We start from the raw sequence: 23,528 nt of genomic DNA, 5'->3' as shown, positions 1-23,528 counted from the left end.
GTATTGACGGGTGCCATCACCTGACCGTCGTATTGACGGGTGCCATCACCTGACCGTCGTATTGACGGGTGCCATCACCTGGCCGTCTTATTGACGGGTGCCATCACCTGACTGTCGTATTGACGGGTGCCATCACCTGGCCGTCTTATTGACGGGTGCCATCACCTGACCGTCGTATTGACGGGTGCCATCACCTGACCGTCGTATTGACGGGTGCCATCACCTGGCCGTCTTATTGACGGGTGCCATCACCTGACCGTCTTATTGACGGGTGCCATCACCTGGCCGTCATATCGACGGGTGCCATCACCTGACCGTCGTATTGACGGGTGCCATCACCTGACCGTCATATGGACGGGTGCCATCACCTGACCGTCGTATTGACGGGTGCCATCACCTGACCGTCGTATTGACGGGTGCCATCACCTGACTGTCGTATTGACGGGTGCCATCACCTGGCCGTCGTATTGACGGGTGCCATCACCTGGCCGTCGTATTGACGGGTGCCATCACCTGACCGTCGTATTGACGGGTGCCATCACCTGACCGTCGTATTGACGGGTGCCATCACCTGACCGTCGTATTGACGGGTGCCATCACCTGACCGTCGTATTGACGGGTGCCATCACCTGACCGTCGTATTGACGGGTGCCATCACCTGGCCGTCTTATTGACGGGTGCCATCATCTGACTGTCGTATTGACGGGTGCCATCACCTGGCCGTCTTATTGACGGGTGCCATCACCTGACCGTCGTATTGACGGGTGCCATCACCTGACCGTCGTATTGACGGGTGCCATCACCTGGCCGTCTTATTGACGGGTGCCATCACCTGACCGTCTTATTGACGGGTGCCATCACCTGGCCGTCATATCGACGGGTGCCATCACCTGACCGTCGTATTGACGGGTGCCATCACCTGACCGTCATATGGACGGGTGCCATCACCTGACCGTCTAATTGACGGGTGCCATCACCTGACCGTCGTATTGACGGGTGCCATCACCTGACCGTCGTATTGACGGGTGCCATCACCTGACCGTCGTATTGACGGGTGCCATCACCTGACTGTCGTATTGACGGGTGCCATCACCTGACCGTTTTATTGACGGGTGCCATGACCGGGCCGTCGTATTGACGGGTGCCATCACCTGACCGTCGTATTGACGGGTGCCATCACCTGACCGTCGTACCGACGGGTGCCATCACCTGACTGTCATATTGACGGGTGCCATCACCTGACCGTCGTATTGACGGGTGACATCATTTGACCGTCGTATTGAAGCATGTTTTATTTTTTATTTAATAATTTTTTTTTTAATATAATGTTTTTTAGGTGTGTGTGTGTGTGTGTGTGTGTGTGTGTGTGTGTGTGTGTGTGTGTATTCACCTAGTTGTATTCCCCTAGTTGTACTTGCTGTGGTTGAACTCTGCTCTTTCTTCAGAGAAAGGTGTGTGGTACTCACCTCACCTAATTGTACTCACATAATTAAGCTTGCGGGGGTTGAGCTTTGTCTCTTTGGTTCCGCCTCTCAACTGTCAATCAACTGGTGTACAGGTTCCTGAGCCTACTGGACTCTATCATATCAACATTTGAAACTGTGTATGGAGTCAGCCTCCATCACATCACTGCCTAGTGCATTCCATTTATTAACTCCTCTGACACTGAAAAAAATCTTTCTAACGTCTCTGTGTCTCATCTGGGTACTAAGTTTCCACTTGTGTCCCCTTGTTCGTGTCCCACCCGTGCTGAAGAGTTTGTCTTTGTCCACTCTGTCAACCACCAATAAAAATTCTCAGGGAAATTATCATGTCTCCCCTTACTCCTCTGTTTTCCAGGGACGTGAGGTTCAGCTCCTTTATCCTTTTCTCGTAGCTCATACCTCTCAGTTCCAGGACGAGCCTGGTGGCATACCGCTGATTCTTCTCTGTCTTGTGTTTAACTAGGTATGGACTCAAGGCTGGAGCTGTATATTTCAGGATTGGTCTGACATAAGTGGTATACAGGGTCCTGAACGATTCCTTACACAAGTTTCTAAAGGCAGTTCTTATGTTGGCCAGTCTAGCATATTCCGCTGATGATATTCTTTTGATGTGGGCCTCTGGGGACAGGTTCGGTGTGATATCAACCCCCAGATCTTTCTCTCTATTGGACTCTTGCAGGATTTCACCTCCCAGATGGTATCATGTGTTCAGCCTCCTGCTCCCTTCGCCTAATTTCATTACCTTACACTTTCCTGAGTTGAACTTTAGCAGCTATTTTATAGACCATTCCTCCAGTTTGTCCAGGTTATCCTGTAGTCTCTGTCTTTCTTCATCTGTTTTGATTCTTCTCATAATTCTTGCATCATCAGCAAACATTGAGAGGAACGAGTCTATAATAAGGCATAATAAGGGAGATATTAATAAGGTATTAAATATTTCACTGAATAGAACGCGAAATAATAGATATAAATTGAACAAGTTTAGATTTAAGAAATACCTGGGTAAATACTAGTTTGGTAACAGCGTTGTTGACTTGTAGAACAAATTACTGGGTAACATAACAGACGTAGGATCTCTGGAGTTTGGGTGGATACAAGTTAAAGCTGCTACGGATGGGCCAATAGACCTTTCAGCAGTTTCCTTCATTCCTATGTTCTTATGTTTGTATTCTTGTTGCCGATTTGTTCATGCTCTATCAAAATAATTCCATGATTACGAGATTCATACATACTGGAATAATATACACACGGCTTTAAAAACGTATCGTATACCACCACCAGTCACTTAAAGGTATATTAATAATTATATATTATGTTCGCTTGACCTTCACTATGCTTGAAAATATTTAGTTTAATATTTTAAACATTTTCCGTAGATACTACTGTTGTTGTCAGTCTTCGAACATTATCAACAGCATCTTCATCATTAATACATGACTAGTAAAATCTCTCCGAGTTCTCTTGCTGATGTCTAATCACTATGATACGAAACTTCTGAATTGATGTTAATACAACCAGTGTTGTCCTCAGTGATTTAAAACCTACATCACTTGTATACATATCATACCTGCAATGTGTTCCCGTATTGTAACCCGAGCTCCCTCACACACCTGCAGTGCCCTCGCACATACCTGCAGCGCCCTCGCACATACCTGTAGCTTCCTCACATACTTGTAGTTTCCTCACACACCTGTATACATATCATACCTGCAATGTGTTCCCGTATTGTAACCCGAGCTCTCTCACACACCTGCAGCGCCCTCGCACATACCTGTAGCGCCCTCGCACATACCTGTAGCTTCTTCACATACCTGTAGTTTCCTCACACACTTGTATACATTGTTATGATCTCGGCCTACAGGAGAAACGAGTCTCCCTCCTTGAGAGTTATTCATCAAGCCTGACCTGATTAGAAGGTCTAGCAAGTATTGAGGTGATAACGCATATGTAAAATAGTTGCTTGGATATGTATAACAGTTTGAGATTATGGGCAATGAAGGAGAAAATAGATAAATGACTGGCTAGGAGATGTGGACATTTTGCTGGAGGCGTGAGGCTCGCTTCCGGAGGACCTTGACCTCACTTGAGTGCCAGACATCGCAGGGGGAAGCCGCGCTCCGTTTGAGCTCCCGCCAGAAGGGAACCCCTAGTGATATATCTCGAAGAGAAGAGAAGTGTGCGGACGTACCAGCTGTGGAATCGAGCTGGGAACGTTGTGGTCTCAAGTCCTGGTCGACGAGCAGATATTAAATCGCCCAGAAGCATTATTGTGGGCTGCGTGGGAGCGCCCTGACCAGACGCCGTCAGAGGGAAAGCGCCCTCGACCAATTAATCTGTGGTTTGTCCTTTTGGGGAAGAAGTTGCTGAGAACTTCGAAGCCAGCAGATGATGTAGCTGATGAGACTCCAAGGTAGTGGAGCAGAGGACCTCGAGCTGTGAGGAGAAGCAGCAGTGAAGAGGAGTGTCACGTGCTTCTGTAGAGGTGGTGAAGCACCGTAGTTACTCAAGGAAATTTCATGATAGCAGCCTGGAGGAGCTGCAGAAGATCCTGGTAGTGAAGCCCGGAAGAACCTAAGGATATTAGGGTTGTGAACTTCCAGAGGTGGAAGGGAAGTTCTGGTGGATTACTAGTAGGGAGTTGATAGTGTTTGGTTGTCATTAGCGTGCAAGACGCAGTGAGAGGTGAGTGACTGTTGGCATTCTTGCGTCAAGGAGTTTTTTTATACTGAAGTATCAATGAACATTTATACTGGTATATGTTATTGCATTCAAATGCTGATTTTCTATATATATATGTTATCTTGCTGATGGTGCAACAGTGTGTAGGCTTGACCAACTTGAGGAAGTTAATAGTATCAGGTGGTGAACCAGGAGGTAGGATACCACTTGATAAGCTGATAATAGAGTTCTGATGGTATTGGAGTGCAACCTGATTGCGATATTATAGAGTATAGGATTCATTATTATTATATGTGTGTATGTATCGTGTATGTGCTTTGTTCAGTAAATGTGTCACAATTTGCTGGTGTTTGCCCTTGTCCTAGTGAGGCTTCCCAGGAGGTAGTAAAGAAGGAGAGAGAGAGAGAGAAAGAACCAAGAACCACTGCTGTGGACAGGGTAAAAGGTAATACTAATAAGTCAAAAAGGGGATTGAGGAGATCATATCACCTAAGGAGAGAGTGGGGAGTCACAGCGGCTCGAGTGGGTGTGTGCACGTGACAACGAGGCTAAGTGTTGGAGCTGCATCCCCTAAACGTGTGACGTTGAGCCCCTCTCCAAGAGCCAGAAGCGCCAAGGGTGATCTCCTAGTATAAGCACTCTACCGAGTTGTGGGTTGGGTTGTCCGTAGAGGAGGATCAACGACGACAACACCAACCAACCCACAGTCTATAATAAATTGGGGGCCTGTCCGGGAGAGTGAACTGACACACCCACACCCTGTCCAAGAGTGGATTTGTACACCCCTGCTGAGATAAACTGTGTGACCGCAGGTGTATATTTTCTCTTGGGAAGACTCACAGGACAAAGATGGATAAGGTGCAAGCGTTTGTGGAGTCAGGCAAGCCTGAGGATTTAGAAGGTTGCACGAGGGATCAATTGAAACAAATAGCAGAAAAATGTGGCATCAGGTTGAAAGCATCTAAAGTAGCTGGGATGAAGGATGAGATCCTGAGGCATTTGAGAGCCAGAAGTGAAGCGGCAGAACAAGGAGCCCAGGAAGGAGCTGAAAGTAGAAAGGAGGATGATGGGCAGGATGAAGTGAGATCCCAGGGATCGAATAGGAGCAGCAAGAGTAGCCGCAGTAGCAGGAGTAGCCAGAATAGGAGCTTGGAGAGATTCCAGTTAGAGCTCCAGATGCAGCAACAACGAGAGGACAAGGAGAGACAGTTCCAGCTGGAAAAGATGAAATTAGAACTCCAGATGAAAAATGAAGCCGAGAAGGAAAAAGAGAAAACCAGGCTGGAAGTAGAAAAAGAGAAAACCAGGTTGGAAGTAGAAAAAGAGAAAACCAGAGTAAGAGAACTGGAGTTGGAACAGGAGAAAGAAAAAGAGAAAGCAAGGCTAGAGGTGGAAAAAGAAAAAGAGAGAACAAAACAAATGCAGATAGAAGCGAACAGAACCTTGGCTGAGCAAAGGATTGGACATGGGTTGCCAGAGAGCACCACCCAGGTATCACACCCAACAGATGTTAGGGTTAGGGAGAAGGACATTCCCTTGTTTGAGCCCGAAGAGGCAGAGAGCTTCTTCGAGCATTTTGAAAAAGTAGCCAGCATCAAGGAGTGGCCACAGGAGGAATGGGCCCAGCTGGTCCAGTTAAGATTGACCGGTGCAGCCAGGGAGGCATACACCCAATTGTCACTGGAAGAGTGCCAGGATTACGCCACAGTAAAGAGCAGCATATTGCGCTCGTTTCAGCTAACCCCAGAAGCTTATAGGAAGCGCTTCAGAGAGATGGTGAAAGTTGGAGCGTGTACGTTTGCTGAGACAGCAAGAGATCTGGAAAGACGATTCCAGAAGTGGATTGAGGCTGCTGGAGTTGGATCTTACGCTGACCTGAAGCAACTGATGGTCATGGAAAAGTTCTTGGAGATGATGCATCCCGAGACAAAATTCAAGATCCAAGAAGCAGGGATAAAGGAGGTGAAAGATGCCGCAGATAGGGCGGATATGATTACTGAAGCATACAAGAGCTTGAGGGAGAACAGAGTGAGAAGCGAGGTGAGACGCAGCAATGGCAGACCCAATGGAGTCTGGGGAGGAAGAAATTATGAAAGACCCAGAAGAGTCTGGGATGAGAAAAATTTTGATAAATGGGTAGATAAAAGTAAGTACCCTAAAACTCAGAAGAGTAGGTCGCGCACTTCATCTGAAAGTGAGGATGGAGGAGCTAAACGAGAAACTGATCGTTATCCAGGAAATCAAGAGTCCAGTAAAGCTCCTCAGAGTACGAGTAGTACGTCTGGCCCGAGGAAGTCCAATACGAGTGGGCAGAGTCAGAGCTACTCTGGTACGTATAGGAGAGATTTCTCCCAGATGAGATGTTACAATTGTAACGGATTGGGTCACGTGATGCGAGATTGTAGACAGGGCAAGAGAGTTGTGACCCTGGCCATGTGTGACCCCCGAGGTAAATATACTAATGTGTTCGAAGACAAACCACAGAGAGCGAACTTAGTGAACGAGAGGTATAAGCCGTTCATGAGCAAAGGTTGGATCAGAATAGGAAGCCAACCTGAGGTAGAAGTTGGTATCTTAAGAGATACCGGAGCTAATCAGAGCTTGATTACGAGAAGCCTGATTGGGAATGATCGACGGTTAGCTGGCAGGAGTAAGATGAGAGTATATGGGTTATTGTCTGAGAGTGACATGCCCGTATGTACTGTCCAGCTAAGGTCGGAATATGTGTCGGCAGAGGTGATGTTGGGAGTATGCCCCGACATACCTATTCCAGGAGTCCAAGTGATCCTAGGGAATGACTTGTGCGGGACAAAGGTGTTGACAAGAGTCATGGCGGAGACTGTGCCAGAGGAGTGCCCAGAAGGCCTCGGCACGGGTGGGACACCTGAGAGTGTGAACCTGACTGACATCCGAGGAGATGAGTCAGGAGACCGCCAAGCCATTGAGTACCCTGTTTCGGTAGTGAGGAAGGCAGAGGTGGCCGACAAGGAAGACGCTGGAGAAGATGATACAGTGTCGATTCAACCGGTGGAAGAGATCGATGTAGATATAGCAAAGCTATTTGATGAAGGTCCAGCCCAGGAAAATGAAGTCTCGGTGAGGTCAAAAGTGAAGATGGCCCAGCCGAGGAAGACTCATGTGAAGAGAGCGGACCTGAGTAGAGCCCAGACTGCTGAAATTAAGAGTCGGAAGGTGAATGCAACTGTGCTGAGTAGGAATGAGGAAGGATGTGGACATACAGAGGACGAGAGTAGAGCGTCAAGTTGTCCACGAGCACAGAGGCATATGGATAGTGGAGTTAAGTTGTTTGAGATGTCAAGAGTTGACATGTTTCACAGAAAACGGAGAGTAGAGATAATGAAGAAGAGTAATAGCCGAGAAAATGAAAGGAGAAGAGACAGTATGTGTGGAGAGATGCTTACGAGCACTCTGGGAGAGGCAAGGCGACGTGTACGGTCGAGTGCTGTTGGATGTAATACAGTTCCCGAAGAAACTTTTAGGGAAAGAAGAAGTGTTGAAGGAGAAGAAATGGAGTTGTATAGAGGTGAAAAGTGTAGGAAGAGGATGATGATGCAAGCATGGAGGGATAGAAGAAAGCCGAGGACTCGATGGAAGTCAGACAGGATGAGATCTTGGATAAATGCGGAGACGCAAGGGAGGATCGTCGGTGAAGACGAGGAAGTGAAGTATGATGACAGGAGGCGGAAGTATAATGGCAGTAGATGGAAGTATGAAGACGACAGAGGAGGTACAGACAGTAGATGTCTGACTCTGGACGTGAAGAGAAGAAGACGAGGAAACGGAGGGTGGAGACAATAAGTAGAGTGGACCGATGGAGTGCAGGCGTCCAAGGAGGACAGCCTAGCCAAGAGGTGCCAGAGAGGTCAGATCATTTGTGAGAAGAACATGTTCCTGGAGAGTTGTGAGCCGGATGTTGCAAGGAGCAACGAACTAATTGTAGACTCCTAAGAGAGTATATGGGGTGAAGAACGAGACAGTGTGGTGGCGGATGTATTATCCCGAGCTTTGCCACTGGAATAACTCTCAAAAATAAGGGGAGGGGAGTGTTATGATCTCGGCCTACAGGAGAAACGAGTCTCCCTCCTTGAGAGTTATTCATCAAGCCTGACCCGATTAGAAGGTCTAGCAAGTATTGAGGTGATAACGCATATGTAAAATAGTTGCTTGGATATGTATAACAGTTTGAGATTATGGGCAATGAAGGAGAAAATAGATAAATGACTGGCTAGGAGATGTGGACATTTTGCTGGAGGCGTGAGGCTCGCTTCCGGAGGACCTTGACCTCACTTGAGTGCCAGACATCGCAGGGGGAAGCCGCGCTCCGTTTGAGCTCCCGCCAGAAGGGAACCCCTAGTGATATATCTCGAAGAGAAGAGAAGTGTGCGGACGTACCAGCTGTGGAATCGAGCTGGGAACGTTGTGGTCTCAAGTCCTGGTCGACGAGCAGATATTAAATCGCCCAGAAGCATTATTGTGGGCTGCGTGGGAGCGCCCTGACCAGACGCCGTCAGAGGGAAAGCGCCCTCGACCAATTAATCTGTGGTTTGTCCTTTTGGGGAAGAAGTTGCTGAGAACTTCGAAGCCAGCATATGATGTAGCTGATGAGACTCCAAGGTAGTGGAGCAGAGGACCTCGAGCTGTGAGGAGAAGCAGCAGTGAAGAGGAGTGTCACGTGCTTCTGTAGAGGTGGTGAAGCACCGTAGTTACTCAAGGAAACTTCATGATAGCAGCCTGGAGGAGCTGCAGAGGATCCTGGTAGTGAAGCCCGGAAGAACCTAAGGATATTAGGGTTGTGAACTTCCAGAGGTGGAAGGGAAGTTCTGGTGGATTACTAGTAGGGAGTTGATAGTGTTTGGTTGTCATTAGCGTGCAAGACGCAGTGAGAGGTGAGTGACTGTTGGCATTCTTGCGTCAAGGAGTTTTTTTATACTGAAGTATCAATGAACATTTATACTGGTATATGTTATTGCATTCAAATGCTGATTTTCTATATATATATGTTATCTTGCTGATGGTGCAACAGTGTGTAGGCTTGACCAACTTGAGGAAGTTAATAGTATCAGGTGGTGAACCAGGAGGTAGGATACCACTTGATAAGCTGATAATAGAGTTCTGATGGTATTGGAGTGCAACCTGATTGCGATATTATAGAGTATAGGATTCATTATTATTATATGTGTGTATGTATCGTGTATGTGCTTTGTTCAGTAAATGTGTCACAATTTGCTGGTGTTTGCCCTTGTCCTAGTGAGGCTTCCCAGGAGGTAGTAAAGAAGGAGAGAGAGAGAGAGAAAGAACCAAGAACCACTGCTGTGGACAGGGTAAAAGGTAATACTAATAAGTTAAAAAGGGGATTGAGGAGATCATATCACCTAAGGAGAGAGTGGGGAGTCACAGCGGCTCGAGTGGGTGTGTGCACGTGACAACGAGGCTAAGTGTTGGAGCCGCATCCCCTAAACGTGTGACGTTGAGCCCCTCTCCAAGAGCCAGAAGCGCCAAGGGTGATCTCCTAGTATAAGCACTCTACCGAGTTGTGGGTTGGGTTGTCCGTAGAGGAGGATCAACGACGACAACACCAACCAACCCACAGTCTATAATAACATATCATACCAGCAATGTGTTCATGTATTGTAACCTGAGCGCCCCACGTGTTGCGACCCAAGTGGTTTTAACAGCAGTGACCATGTGGAGGGGACGGTGGACATTACCTGTAGCTCCCTCATACACACCTGAAGTGCCGTTGCACACACCTGCAGCTCCAACACACCTGCAGTAGAAAAGCCCTTTTAAGTATGTTTCGAGCAAATTAACTAGTGCATACAACTTTAAAATGTATATATAAATCCATACAAGTACATATATGTAAGGGACATTTGCAAACATTCAGGAAATATAAAAGGATTAGAATGCAGTTATAACTGTAGCGAGTTAATCTTATACTCGCTCCATTATCTCATAATCTTAATAGCATAACTAATTAGCACTAATTACAGAAGCTACAGTCCTTTCCCCCAATTACTGGTAATACTCTTCTCATCTTGTTGGAGGGAGCCGAGGTGTAGTCACCATATAAGCAAGCGATATGAGGAATAGCGAACAGTACAATTTCCACAGTTAACAATGTAGTACTCAGCGTGTACAGATCTATTTGACCCAAGACGCTACAGCTTCGACACAGAGCAGACAGCAGACTACGATCACATCGAGCTACAACGTTCTCGCTCCCCGAGTTCAGACACTGGCAATTCTCAATAGAGCCGCCACACTCTTCCACATAGAGCTCCGCGACTCCGGCCTCACTCAGCTCTCTGCTCTGCTCCAAGCTCCGTCTGAACGTTTACGACAATGCCACCAACCGACTACTGTAATCAAGACTAATAAATAAATATGAAAACTCACTAAACAATGTGTATCTAATCTACCCAACGACGTAACAATCATACGTTACATAACCATCCCCAAAAAGTGTTTAAATATACTAAGGAAAGGAAAATGTCGCTTTGAATCAACATGTAGATCAACATCACAACAAAAGTCTGGAGATGTGTTGGGATCTTGGCACATGCGCTGGTTAGGCAAAACCTTCTGCTCTACAAATGCAAGTGTTTGGGTATATTCTCCGCGGGCAAGGGATAAAGTTAATAAGAAATAGTGTGACGTAATATGATCAAGCCCACTGTCCGCTTCTCGGTAAACAATATCCACCGAGCTAGAAACAAAGAGGAATTTAAATATAGTTGTAATGACAAAGGTATTGTACGAGTAATGCAATTCCGTTAATGAATAATTGGAAAGCTTACATTAGCAAGAACACCATGTATGCTAGCTACACGATATACTTTTCATGGAAGGCGTGTGGCAGCTTTTGCTGACAGAGTTAAGTGCGTAGGACGGTAGTAGGCACCACAGTAATAGTAATATGGTTATGGCCATTGGAAACTGTGGCTGCTGTTGTAGCTGCTTCAACGTGAATTAGGTCGATGTACTGTTGCAATATACAACATAGGAGAAAGTATGAGGTAGTGAATCAAGAACTACATCACTTATCAAATGGTGGAGGAAAATGAGTGAGAAAACGAAAATATCACGAGGAAATTACCTTAAACGAGACACGAAAAAGTTATTTGAGAGAAACTTAAGGCGACAGATTTTTCTCTCTTCTGATTCATATATTTAGGGGTTCTTTGGGAATTTTAAATTTGGCAGACCTGAACATGAGAGTTGGGCAGTTCTTGAGCCTTGTCTTGTTTACCGAGGTGGTTACTGGATTATGATGGATTATGATGTATTATGATTTATTTAAAACAATTACAAATAAAGCCCAGAAACGTTGTACGCTATAGATTGCCGATTTAAAATAGTAGTGACCCAAAACGAATAACCATGGCACTAAAGAACCTAACCAGAAAACAGAAGGCTCAATACAAACGAATTATGACAAGAATATTTAAGAAAAAAGTACGTATTGCAGGGCAAACAAAGAAAGCCTTCAGTGTTTCACCAGATGAAACAAAGATTACAGACAACACCTGGCTATTAAAATATAAGTCAAATAACTGATAATGAAAATGGTTTAAATTACGAAATTATAAGAAAGTACCAAAGAACTTTATGAATACAGCAAAACAAATCTACGTAGAATGTGCAGATGACGTCCTGACTAGTTTAGTGGTTACCAGAGAGGAAATTATTAAATAAACAAACAAATAAAAAAGGAAGCAATGGCGATCACAGGAGGAGAAGGAGGTAAGCTGCCGCAGCCACAAGGTCACCTGACCTTAAGGCAGACAGGATGTCTCCAAAGGACAGAGTCAGAGATTGCAGGTATTTCAAATATAATGTTTATATGAAACTGTGTGTTTATTTTTACTTTAATCATCATAAAGTTAAGTGAGCAATACTGTCGAGCGTTTCCTGCATCATTCAATTTTTTTTTATGAAAAAATAGCTAAAATATATTTAGAATTCAGGATGTGGTTACAATACCCCTGAACATGTTTCTTCTCTCTTTTTAGAGGCAACTATGTATATACGTTCTGCTTCTGGGGGAATCTGGCTCCAAGATAATAAATCTCATAAATCATTTGTAGGACCATCCTTAAGATAAGGAACTAATAATTGGAGAACCAGTGCCTATGGATCTCTTATATAAGTATGATGGAAATCTATTACTGTATAATGAATGAACTGTAGTTATAATAAATTACGAAGCCAAATCCCTCCACACACTTTGGGGGGTTTGATTAGTACAGAGAAATTAATGCATTTCAAGTAAAAATAAATGAAGATTAATACACATGAAATTTTGAAGAAAATATGAAATATTGGAAATTTTAAATAATCTTTGGGTTAATAAAATATAATATTCTACAAACTACAAGAACGAAATACCAGCTTAGCTGTATGAAGGAAAGCTAGCATGCATCGGGATATATTCGTCACGAGAAATTTGTTTCATCAGGCTATCCTGGGAACACTTGATCGAGGCAGCATCATATCTTCCTTATTATCAGCAATTCCAAGCTGAAAGGCGAGTAGTATGTAGAAATCATCTAGAGAGTGTTATAATACCACATTTCTAAATTAGATGTGGTATAGCCCTGTATGTACACTTACTGGTTATTTTTAATGGATGTGCAGCATAACGACAAATTGTCCTACTTATTATGTTAAATGTGATCACAAAAAACAAGGGAAATGAACTTATAGATATGCCGATACTGATGTCTGTGATATGATGAAGCAGTCTCGTCCTCCTAGCGTCCATAGTGGAAGGGACGGTGGATTGATGAGGCGGTAATTTGACCAGCTTCCAATCTCTCAAGCTTAATGGCGTCGCTTGCCAGTCCTTCCTCCTTCCCGGGTAGCTCATCATGCGCAGTTTTGCTATGGTGCGCTTAATATTATCTATGATTTAATTAATATCCCAGTTTATAGGAACTAAAGATTATCAGGAATTAGAGAATTAATTTGTCATATTTGACAATATTCAAATTCTCATTTCATAATAATTAAATGAACGTTGTTCAATATGAGAGTGTGCTGGATATAAATTCAGTAGTATGTGAATGCGCTGGAATAGCAATTGGTAATTGCAAGAATTATTACCAGCTAATAAACAATACTATATAAACGAAAATAAATGTATTATCTGCTTTAGTTCACGAAGTATATTCTTGCAAAAGTGTTATTAAATAATACTCATTAAAGAATGTGAAATTAGGAGAATTTAATATAATTCTTATTAATGTAAATATTTTCCCTTTCGTCATGTGATCTGATGCAACACTTTACTAGAATTTCTGGGGAAATGAGGCGTTATTATGAGTTAGTTAAATCATGTTATTTTCACTACTCTACTGGTTAGTAGTGTTAGTAAAATTATATTACACATTACAAGAATAGTTTCTGAAGGTACTGAATATTAGTAATAAAGTGTTGAATATTTCCAACACTACTATCATACTCCCCAAAGCTAAACCGGAAATTAGAAATTCAATTGTGTTACTCTAAACAGCGAGCTAAACTTTCCCCAGTTCTTGAGTACTTGAGTGTGAATCTAATGGTTAAAAAATAATATGATTAAGCCCATTTTAATCAGGAACTCACCCCCGTCTTCAGCAGAGTGAGTGAGTGAGAGTTGTTTTCGATCCCTTGTACCAATTGGGTGTGAAACTTTATCAAACTAGTAAATCTTTGAGTTCACACTTATATACATTGTGTGATTAGAATGGGCCCAACAATCCAATGCATTACATTTACATGCTTACAATGCATTGCAGTGTTGCATCCTCAACGGTGCTGTTTTCGGCCTCAGTGTAGCATTCTTCCATTAAATATTCCTGCCGAGACTGAAGCAGGTGCTGAGGCTTTTCCTGGATGAGGAACAGGGGCCAGTGTCATCGTTGGTGCTGCCCATCCTCACCAACCCGTCCTCTTAAAAATAACGTCGCTTTTCGCTCGTATGCGCGCTACGGCCAAAAACGGACGTAATTTTCAATGATCTTCTCACAAAAGTGATGTACTGTCCCTTTTCTATTTGAGTCCTCTGGCTTACTCAGAAAGGTTAGGAGAGGAAACTTTCAATTAACATTCTTTATGACGTTTTGAAACTAAAAGGAGAATTTCCTGTCCACCTAACCTACCAGCGGACCCTTAACTTACTGTTTTGGAAAAAAAATCCAAATATATTGTCATTTGTTTTTAATTTTCAAGTTAGGTCCATATTTGTCCATACGGGCAAACGGCCAAGTCAGCGGTAATTTGTAAGAGGACAGGTTGGGCCATCTTCAACACATTGTGGGTCTTGCCACTCTTCATGCTCTCCAGGATCATTAGCACGATATGGTTTCAAGGCACAGCTGATAATGCATATCGCCAGCGCCAAGGACGTCCCCACCTGATCAGCAGCATCAGTAAACTTGTAGCCAATATTCTCATCTCCATCTTTGTCCAGTTTCTTTTTCTCATACAGGCTAGCTTGATGAAGCTGGTGCCTCTGGTGGGTGTAGATTTGATCCTGAACGGTATTCACCTGTGTATGCTTAATGCACTCTATGCCTTTGAGTACAGATGGTTCAACATGGGTTAGGAACTAATCAAGAGATTAAGTTTCATCGAAGAGAACTGGCCGTACTTCATGGGGTTTGGCCTTCCCCTGGCACTTATCACAATGTATCAATCTTCAATGTAGATTAGTGGATGTCTGTTTGCTGTGTCACTTCCTGTTATCATCATCAGTGCCAACGAGGCTGGTCCAGTGCTCAACTCCAATGGTTGCCAAATGCATTTGTTTTCTTTGGTGGTTGGTGTGTCGAACTGCATCATCTAAATTCTAGTCACAAGATATCCTCCACCGACCCCCAGCAAGACTCCTCAGCCATCTCCTTATCGCTCTACTTCCTTTCTTCCCAGTAGATGTTAGGAAGATTGTTTTACTCAATGGGAATTGTTTCAGATATTTGAAGCTGTTGTGTGTGACAAAAGCAAAAGTTGCTTCACCAAAGATGCAACAATATTTCATATTAATATTGCTTGGCCGGCAGTTGTTCTGTTGTATGCTAAGAATTATTTTGACCCCATGTTAATTGATAATGATTTAGAGATACCATCTCTCTTCCCCAGAAGAGAAGCTACATGTATTAATCCATGGACTTTTTTTTATATCCACATAACTTGGTCAAATAGGTCATCGACGGGGGTGGTTTCTTACACCCCCTTACTCACTCAACTGGAACTTGTTCCATCAGCTATGAGAGTTTGTTATTTGGCTGCCTCTCTTGCCATCTTGTGCAAGGGACTATAGTTACCAATAGTATCTATGAGGAAAATACGCGAGTGTATAGTAATTTTAAGGTTTTATGATTGACTTGTGGAATCTATGAAAAATATAGATCAAGAAATGTGAATGTACTTAAAATAGTGAAATGGAGTGAGACATTGACAGTATTTGAAGAATTTGTAAGCTGATAAATGGCTCGTGATTAAGTGGATGTAAGGACGCCAGACAGCTGAATGGACAGTGCTTCGGATTCGTAGTCCCGAGGTTCCGGGTTCGATCCCCGGTGGAGGCGGAAACAAATGGGCAGAGATTTTTTCGCCCTGATGCATATGTTCACCTAGCAGTAAATAGGTACCTGGGAGTTAGACAGCTGCTATGGGCTGCTTCCTGGTGGGGTGTATAAAAAAATGAGGCCTGGTCGAGGACCGGGCTGCGGGGACGCTAAGCCCGGAAATCATCTCGAGATAAGCCTCAAGATAAGATACATGACAGTTTTTATAATCATAATATTAATTGGAGAGAGCCAAAACATATTGCTAAGTGCAGGGGTTTTGATGAACGCAATTTGATCAAGTCAGCCCAAATTAACCAATGTCCCAATATTTTTAATGTTAGCATTGACCTGTACAAACTAGACCTATATATATATATATATATATATATATATATATATATATATATATATATATATATATATTATATATATATATATATATATATATTGTAGTTACAAATTGTAACTCCCTACTTAGCGAGGAAGGCAGGCTCGTGATTCGTCGATCTTCACCTGACCACAGTAAAGTGAGGCAACTACATAGGGTGGGGGGTGTTTGGGTTGGGGGAGGGTTGTGCGGTTGTGGGGGTGGGGAGTGGTCGGTGGTGGTTGGGGGAGGGGGTGGGTGGTGGTGGTGGTGGTTGGGGGAGGGGGTGGGTGGTGGTAGTTGTTGGGGGGGGGGGGTTATATATGTTCTCTCGAAGCGCTTCACACCCACGCCTCCCCAACTCGCTCGAAAAAGTTACAGCCCCGCTCCTGTGGCAGGTAAGTCCACTACGGGCTCACCATAGCCCGTGCTACTTGAAACTTTGTTCCCAGTAGCTGAATCTATAACAACAACAAAGCTTCACTCTTAGAATGTCAGCCCCACTCCCATCCTGGCGTTTTATACCGGGAAGAGACAGAAAGCTTTCTTTCTGGCGATCCAGAAAGAAAGCTTTCTTCCATCGGCACTGACCCGATGAAGGGGATGTCAGCTGAATGAACTGGGCTCTTTCTTCATACCGAATGCCAGTTAAACAGCGCCATGCTCCACCCAATCAAGGTTCGGTTCCAAGGAACCAACACCATGGCCGAGATTCTGGCCCTCTTGACGGCGATCTCTGATGTTGCTTCAATCGACGTCATCATGGAGGAAAAGGGACTCCAGATTCTGTTCAGCAGTGCTGTAACACTCCAAGGCCTGTTCAATCCCACAACAATAAAGGCATTAGAGCCAGAAAACCCGATCCTTCAACCTCCCCACCAATATGAGGCGGTAAGAAGCACATTCGTCTACCGACTGAGCACTCTTATCGCGGAAAGAACGATAGCCTATATCATCCACAGCATCAACCTTCAGAACCAGTCATTGACTGCTGTTTCAGCAAACCTCATCCAGCAGGATGGAAACCTGAGACCCACCCTCAAGTCTCCAGCAGAGGCCACTCTCGCGGCGGACAACGGCCTTAAATGTTTTGGCGTGGCCTGCACACCCCATCAGATCTCCAGGCAACGATACTGCCGCCTATGTCAATGCTTCAGGTGTTACCAATGCCCTCACTACGTCCAGAAATGCCACAGCCAGGTCAGAGATGCAGTATCTGTGCAGGAAACCAAGTAGTAGACATCCGTCAATCCCGTGGGGTTATTGAAATGTGCCCTGGGTGTCTGCTTGGGGGCAACGTCTGCTGTGGCTGTTAAGTCCAACCCAAGAACGGCATCCCAACCACAGCGAGTGCAGATAAACGCTAAAACGGTTACATCCGTCAGTGGTCGAGACTACCTCTGAAGTCTCTTCCTCTACCTGCTTCCCACTACAGGAACTGTCAAGGTGAATTGCAATGCTGTCTCCTATATGAAGACGCCCCACACCATCCCATACGATTAGGAGAAGGTAACTTCCCACTTCTGAAATTACTCTAGATATGAAAAAAAACAAGACGCACTCAACCGAATAACAATGCCTATGTAAGACATGCTACCCAACTTCAGATTATTCTTAATGTTTTATAAATGACCCTTTAGACCACTATACGTGCTGTGCGAGATCTCGTCATCAGTATGACCCAGATTTTGCTAGTGGAAGCTAATAGATCAGCCATACATTTCATGTTCTCTCCTGAACCCATGTATGACTGACCTTCCTATGAGGTGGAATATGTTGGATGAGCTGGTAGCTGTTTTTTTATCTACACTGTATAACATATCATACACAATAGGGTAGCAGCACATTACTGTAACAAGCATAGATATATACAGCAAAAACAAACATTATTCGAACTGAGTGAATTCAAACTGAATTTCAGTGATTCAGTGCTTAGCTCTTAAGAAAATCAGTGTTATTATTTTGAAAAAAATTAATATTTTTTGTAGAAGCAGGTATTTTCTCTCCTGATTCCATGTATTACTAATCATCCTGTGAGATGGGAATATTAGATGAACTTATAGCTAGTTTTTATTTACTCTGTGTAATCCATCATGTAGACTTGGGTAACAGCACATTGCTGTGTATACCTAAGCTTGTTAATAAAGGACAAAACAAGTATGCTGCCAAGGCCTGCAAACTCTGGTTGACGAAATTCAAAACAAAACTAGAAAAGGTATTTATATAAAAAAAAAACTGGTTCTTGAGCTAAAGGGACTGAGTTATGAAGGAAGAGTTGGACCTCATTACATTAGAAGAAAAATCTGGTAGGTATAAGTAGGGTGTACAAGGTACAAAGGGTAATTGAAATAGATATAGAAACAACGGCTATATTAATGCCATAACTAAACTGGAAACATGGATCAGTTCACAGTAATCACATTATCGTGATACGTCAATGAACACATCCACACGACTAGATTTGTTACTTGATATATCACGATAATGTGATTTCTCTCTGCATTGAAAGATGGGCGTCAAAGGTAGAACTACTGGACGACATAACCAGAGTGCATGGGGGCGAAATGTGTGAAACCCTAGTTTGGCTTCAGTGGAAACCTCGGGAATCCAAGTGGGAGTAGTTTTGCAATTTTGATATACCAGATTGGAATTCTATTGACCATGTCGTGGAGCAGTCGACTAGAGCGTGCCGGGAACATCCAGCTCATGGGTTCGAACCTTCATCACGGCGCCTGTGGATTTGTGCATGGATCAGTAACATGTCTGGTTGTTTTCTGTCTGAAGTATCGTCATTGAGGGGAATTAACTAAAGGACGTTTTCAATCATAAATCAACACGGTTTCCATGCCTAAACAAGGAAAAACAGCCCGTCCTCCAAACATCTCGTCCTCGTCTAGGTTCTGTTGGCGATTATTTGTATTTGAAGTATGTGGGTGAAGCATTTACAGCGTTGTGGTTCGAACAAAATTAGTCAGTAAAGAACTCGTTCTGGAAATGTTCGAGCGAAATCAGTTGCAAGTCGTGTAAACCGTTTTTCATTCATAAACAGGGGGTTTGGCAGGTGCATGGAATCACTTTTGGGTCTTTGTTTGGAGCTGCTGGATGTAAAGGACTTTGGTCGAGGACGGGTTGGGAAAAAGAGTGGATCCACAGCATTAAACCACTAATCTAAATGTTGGGGCTAAAGAGCCGATTCTCAACCCCATAAGCCAGTTGAGTCGAGTACAATTAGACGAGTACTTCATCCAAAACTTAAAGCTTTGCCAGCAGATGCAACACATTCGTTCCTGCACGGTACAAGCCTCTGATAAACTGTCTGTCCTAGGAACATAATTCATGCAATTTAAATCTTGTATACAATACACTGAAGTCGTATCTTCATTAACCAAGTTCTGAGCCTTGAGCTGCATATTGAGAAGAGAATTTTAGTGAAGATTGTGTGGTGAATAACTTTGGGTTCTTCATTAATTCCATTTACAAGTTTCCGTTCCGAAGAATATGCAATGCTGCGTGTCAGAAGCATTCTCTATGGTTCTATGATTCATAGACAATGGTTCTTTAGATCCAGATTCCAGTCTGCATTTATCTGTTGTCTACAAAGATAAAAGGCAAACATTAACTGCATTTCTTCAACAGGAAGAACTGCTTATTACTAACCCAATCACCTCGTTACGTTTTGGGACATCGTATTTTCTATAATTCGTCTGTTAATATTGCTCGAAATGAATCACTGAGAAAATTAATGAAGAACCTTTTGTCCACGTTTCATGTTTTCAGAATATATTATTGCTTCGCTCATTTTTAACTTCAAAATATTTTAATATGGCACTACAAATATTTTTTTCTTAAATATTACATTCATTGTAAAGAGCATCATTACAGGCCCATCATTACAGGCATCATTACATTACATCATTAACAACGAATGAGGTTATGACTCGCTCTGTTAAGGGCCCGGAGTCATGGTTATTTATTAAATGTTTTCAGAATTTTATTTAATTGACATTTAGCCTTTATAACAATCATCTGGGAACACATGCCACCAGGGATTTGAAGGCCTGTTAATTCACCCCGGCCCCTTCATTCACCCCGGCCCCTTCATTCACCCCGGGCCCCTTCATTCACCCCGGGCCCCTTCATTCACCCCGGGCCCCTTCATTCACCCCGGGCCCCTTCATTCACCCCGGCCCCTTCATTCACCCCGGGCCCCTTCATTCACCCCGGGCCCCCTTCATTCACCCCGGCCCCCTTCATTCACCCCGGCCCCCTTCATTCACCCCGGCCCTCTTCATTCACCCCGGCCCCCTTCATTCACCCCGGCCCCCTTCATTCACCCCAGCCACTTCATTCACCCCGGCCTCTTCATTCACCCCGGGCCCCTTCATTCACCCCGGCCACTTCATTCACCCCGGCCCCTTCATTCACCCCGGCCTCCTTCATTCACCCCGGCCCCTTCATTCACCCCGGCCTCCTTCATTCACCCCGGCCCCTTCATTCACTCCGGCCCCTTCATTCACCCCGGCCCCTTCATTCACCCCGGCCCCTTCATTCACCCCGGGCCCTTCATTCACCCCAGCCACTTCATTCACCCCGGGCCCCTTCATTCACCCCGGGCCCCTTCATTCACCCCGGGCCCCTTCATTCACCCCGGGCCCCTTCATTCACCCCGGGCCCCTTCATTCACCCCGGCCCCTTCATTCACCCCAGCCCCTTCATTCACCCCGGCCCCTTCATTCACCCCGGCCCCTTCATTCACCCTGGCCCCTTCATTCACCCCGGCCCCTTCATTCACCCCGGCCCCTTCATTCACCCCGGCCCCTTCATTCACCCCGGCCCCTTCATTCACCCCGGGCCCTTCATTCACCCCGGCCCCTTCATTCACCCCGGCCCCTTCATTCACCCCGGCCCCTTCATTCACCCCGGCCCCTTCATTCACCCCGGCCTCCTTCATTCACCCCGGCCCCTTCATTCACTCCGGGCCCTTCATTCACCCCGGGCCCTTCATTCACCCCGGGCCCCTTCATTCACCCCGTCCACTTTGGAACCTGGTAGACAATGTGCGGTTTTTGGACAGTGTTCTATAGATTATTGATTTATTGTATTTTGACGGGGAGACATTTTAACTTATTAAACGAAACTCCTTACCGACCTTGATTGTAAAGAACAAATGTGACATAACCAAGCCGGCAAAGATGGATACCATTCTGGTCTTTCTCTGCCCCCAGTGTTTGTCCTGTTTTACTCCAGACTTCCAGCTTCTTGTAGCTTTCAGTTGATGAGTGTTCACCACACAGTTTGCACACCACTCAATAAAGATATTTCAAACAATCGCCTGTGCTGGGCAGGCCCATGAAGCAAGCAAACTGTACTACCTGATACACCACAGACTATGAAAAGTCGGCCTATTCCATCCCCGCCACCATCACAATCCCATGAACATAGGCCCCATCCCCAGCCTTCAAAGGTTCATAAATCTTACACGGGAGCATGAGGTCAACGCCAGAGGGAAGCAGATCCCGGGCTCTGCTCAATGTGTACCTCACCTGCTGGGCATCAGAGGCATGTTAGACCAGATACTAGACGCAGCGGTGGTCGACAACCCTCCCATCCCCCGCTAGTTTAGATATGAATTATTAGACACCTTAGTTTAGGTATGTTACTGCAAGATGACGACAGTTTTGTTACTACACCAAAAACGGTTATGTTACTAAAGGAGGATTGTTTGTTACGGTGTGAAGTCTTAACAGACATGCTCAGTAACACATTAACGGTATGACAGTCAATGATATTGTAGATACGTTTTGACAGTGTGGTTAATGCCTTTAGTGAAGTTATACAAAACAGTAGGATTACCTTTTGTTTCTCTTTGTATGTACTGTTCTCTTAAGATTGTTTAACAATGTTACAAAGTTATTCTAGCATAGTATGTTATATAAACTATTAGTTTTATGTGCATGAAGTTATATACTAAAAGTTACAAAATAGAAACATTGACGATTTTGTTATACAGGTTAAGTTAGGCTACGAGTATATTTAGCATAAAGACGAGTGCTTAGCGAGTTTTTCTCGCTAAGCGTTCGTCTTGATGCTTAAATGATGGATAGTAATCCTAATTATTTACGATCACCGTTCCCTGGTTTATTCCCAATTTTTATATGATTTACTAGTTTCCATGTTACTTGGATTTTTTTTTGTTCCAAACTCTACTATTTACAAGTCCAGTTGAGCACCATTTCCCACGTTTATTCTAGTAACATAAAATCTCCGACATGCAAACATTACTGGGCACAGAAGCCTTAGACATTTACGCCAGGATGAGCCTTTCTTCAATTATATCTGTATTATCTATCTACAACTTTTAGGCATCCATTATTTTGATCATTGACAAATAATAAATACAGATAATTCTAAATAGATTGGATTGTTATAGACGTGTTTGCGCGCCTGCACGTTAGTTGCTGTGAGGGAACTTTTGTCCTGGGTTTGATACAACGCATCAGTGTTAGGGGAAGAGATTACACGATGGTGTCATGTGTATTTTGAAAGTTGTGTCTTACGATGTTGCCTTGTAGAGAATAGTTTGAGGACTCCGTATTGTATGTTGAAGGAGTAGTGAAGAGTTTTATGGGGTCATGTAAGTTGTCTTCCGGTTCATTTAGTACATAGGCGGCTTGTCATTTGGTGAGCTGGCACCACTGACCCTAGGTCAGGTCGCCAGCGAGGCCACCTCTCCCAAGTTTACCCCTAAGGTAATATTTCCATGTATAAGTGTACCACTTGCTTTATATTGAGAGTATTGTATAACTGGGGCCTGTACCAAGCTATTCACTAAGCAAGGAAATAAGTAGTAGTTCGTTTCAAAGTGATGGAAGAATCAGAAGGATGTGATAATGAGTTCAGAGTATTGGCACTTGTTGGTTTGGCACCATTGCAACGAGTCACCCTCAGCTCAGGTCAAGATGTTCTCTCAGTCAGCTGTAGATTGCCACATGCTCCCTTGTTTATTAATTCATTAATTTAGAGAATTTCATGTTACTATCAGTAATTTTATTCAATAACTACTTTGTTCATTTGCCTAAGTAATTAACTATTATTTAAGTGTAAAGATTAAATCCCTTTAATTGGCCAAGTGCAGATGATTTAACTTTGTTAAGGAATTGTGTCAACTAGTTGGCAACCAGCTAAGGTCGGCCTGCTTGGGAGATGAACGAATTTGGGTAGTGTGGTTTTGGCGGCCAGAGCAGGAAGGTGGGACCACTACCCCAAGGAGGCCAGGGGCAGGAAGGTGGGACCACTACCCCAAGGAGGCCAGGGGCAGGAAGGTGGGACCACTACCCCAAGGAGGCCAGGGGCAGGAAGGTGGGACCACTACCCCAAGGAGGCCAGGGCAGGAAGGTGGGACCACTACCCCAAGGAGGCCAG

The 23,528-nt window shown here is 44.3% G+C and overlaps 1 pseudogene; it reads left to right on the top strand.

Moving 5' to 3' along the window:
* Nucleotides 1–11,905: 11,905 nt before the first annotated feature.
* LOC123752844 (etoposide-induced protein 2.4 pseudogene) lies at nucleotides 11,906–15,108 on the top strand (annotated as a pseudogene).
* Nucleotides 15,109–23,528: the final 8,420 nt, after the last annotated feature.

Source organism: Procambarus clarkii, chromosome 12, assembly GCF_040958095.1.
Source record: "Procambarus clarkii isolate CNS0578487 chromosome 12, FALCON_Pclarkii_2.0, whole genome shotgun sequence".
NCBI classification, from domain to species: Eukaryota; Metazoa; Arthropoda; class Malacostraca; order Decapoda; family Cambaridae; genus Procambarus; species Procambarus clarkii.
This window is presented reverse-complemented; position numbering and strand designations above follow the sequence as displayed.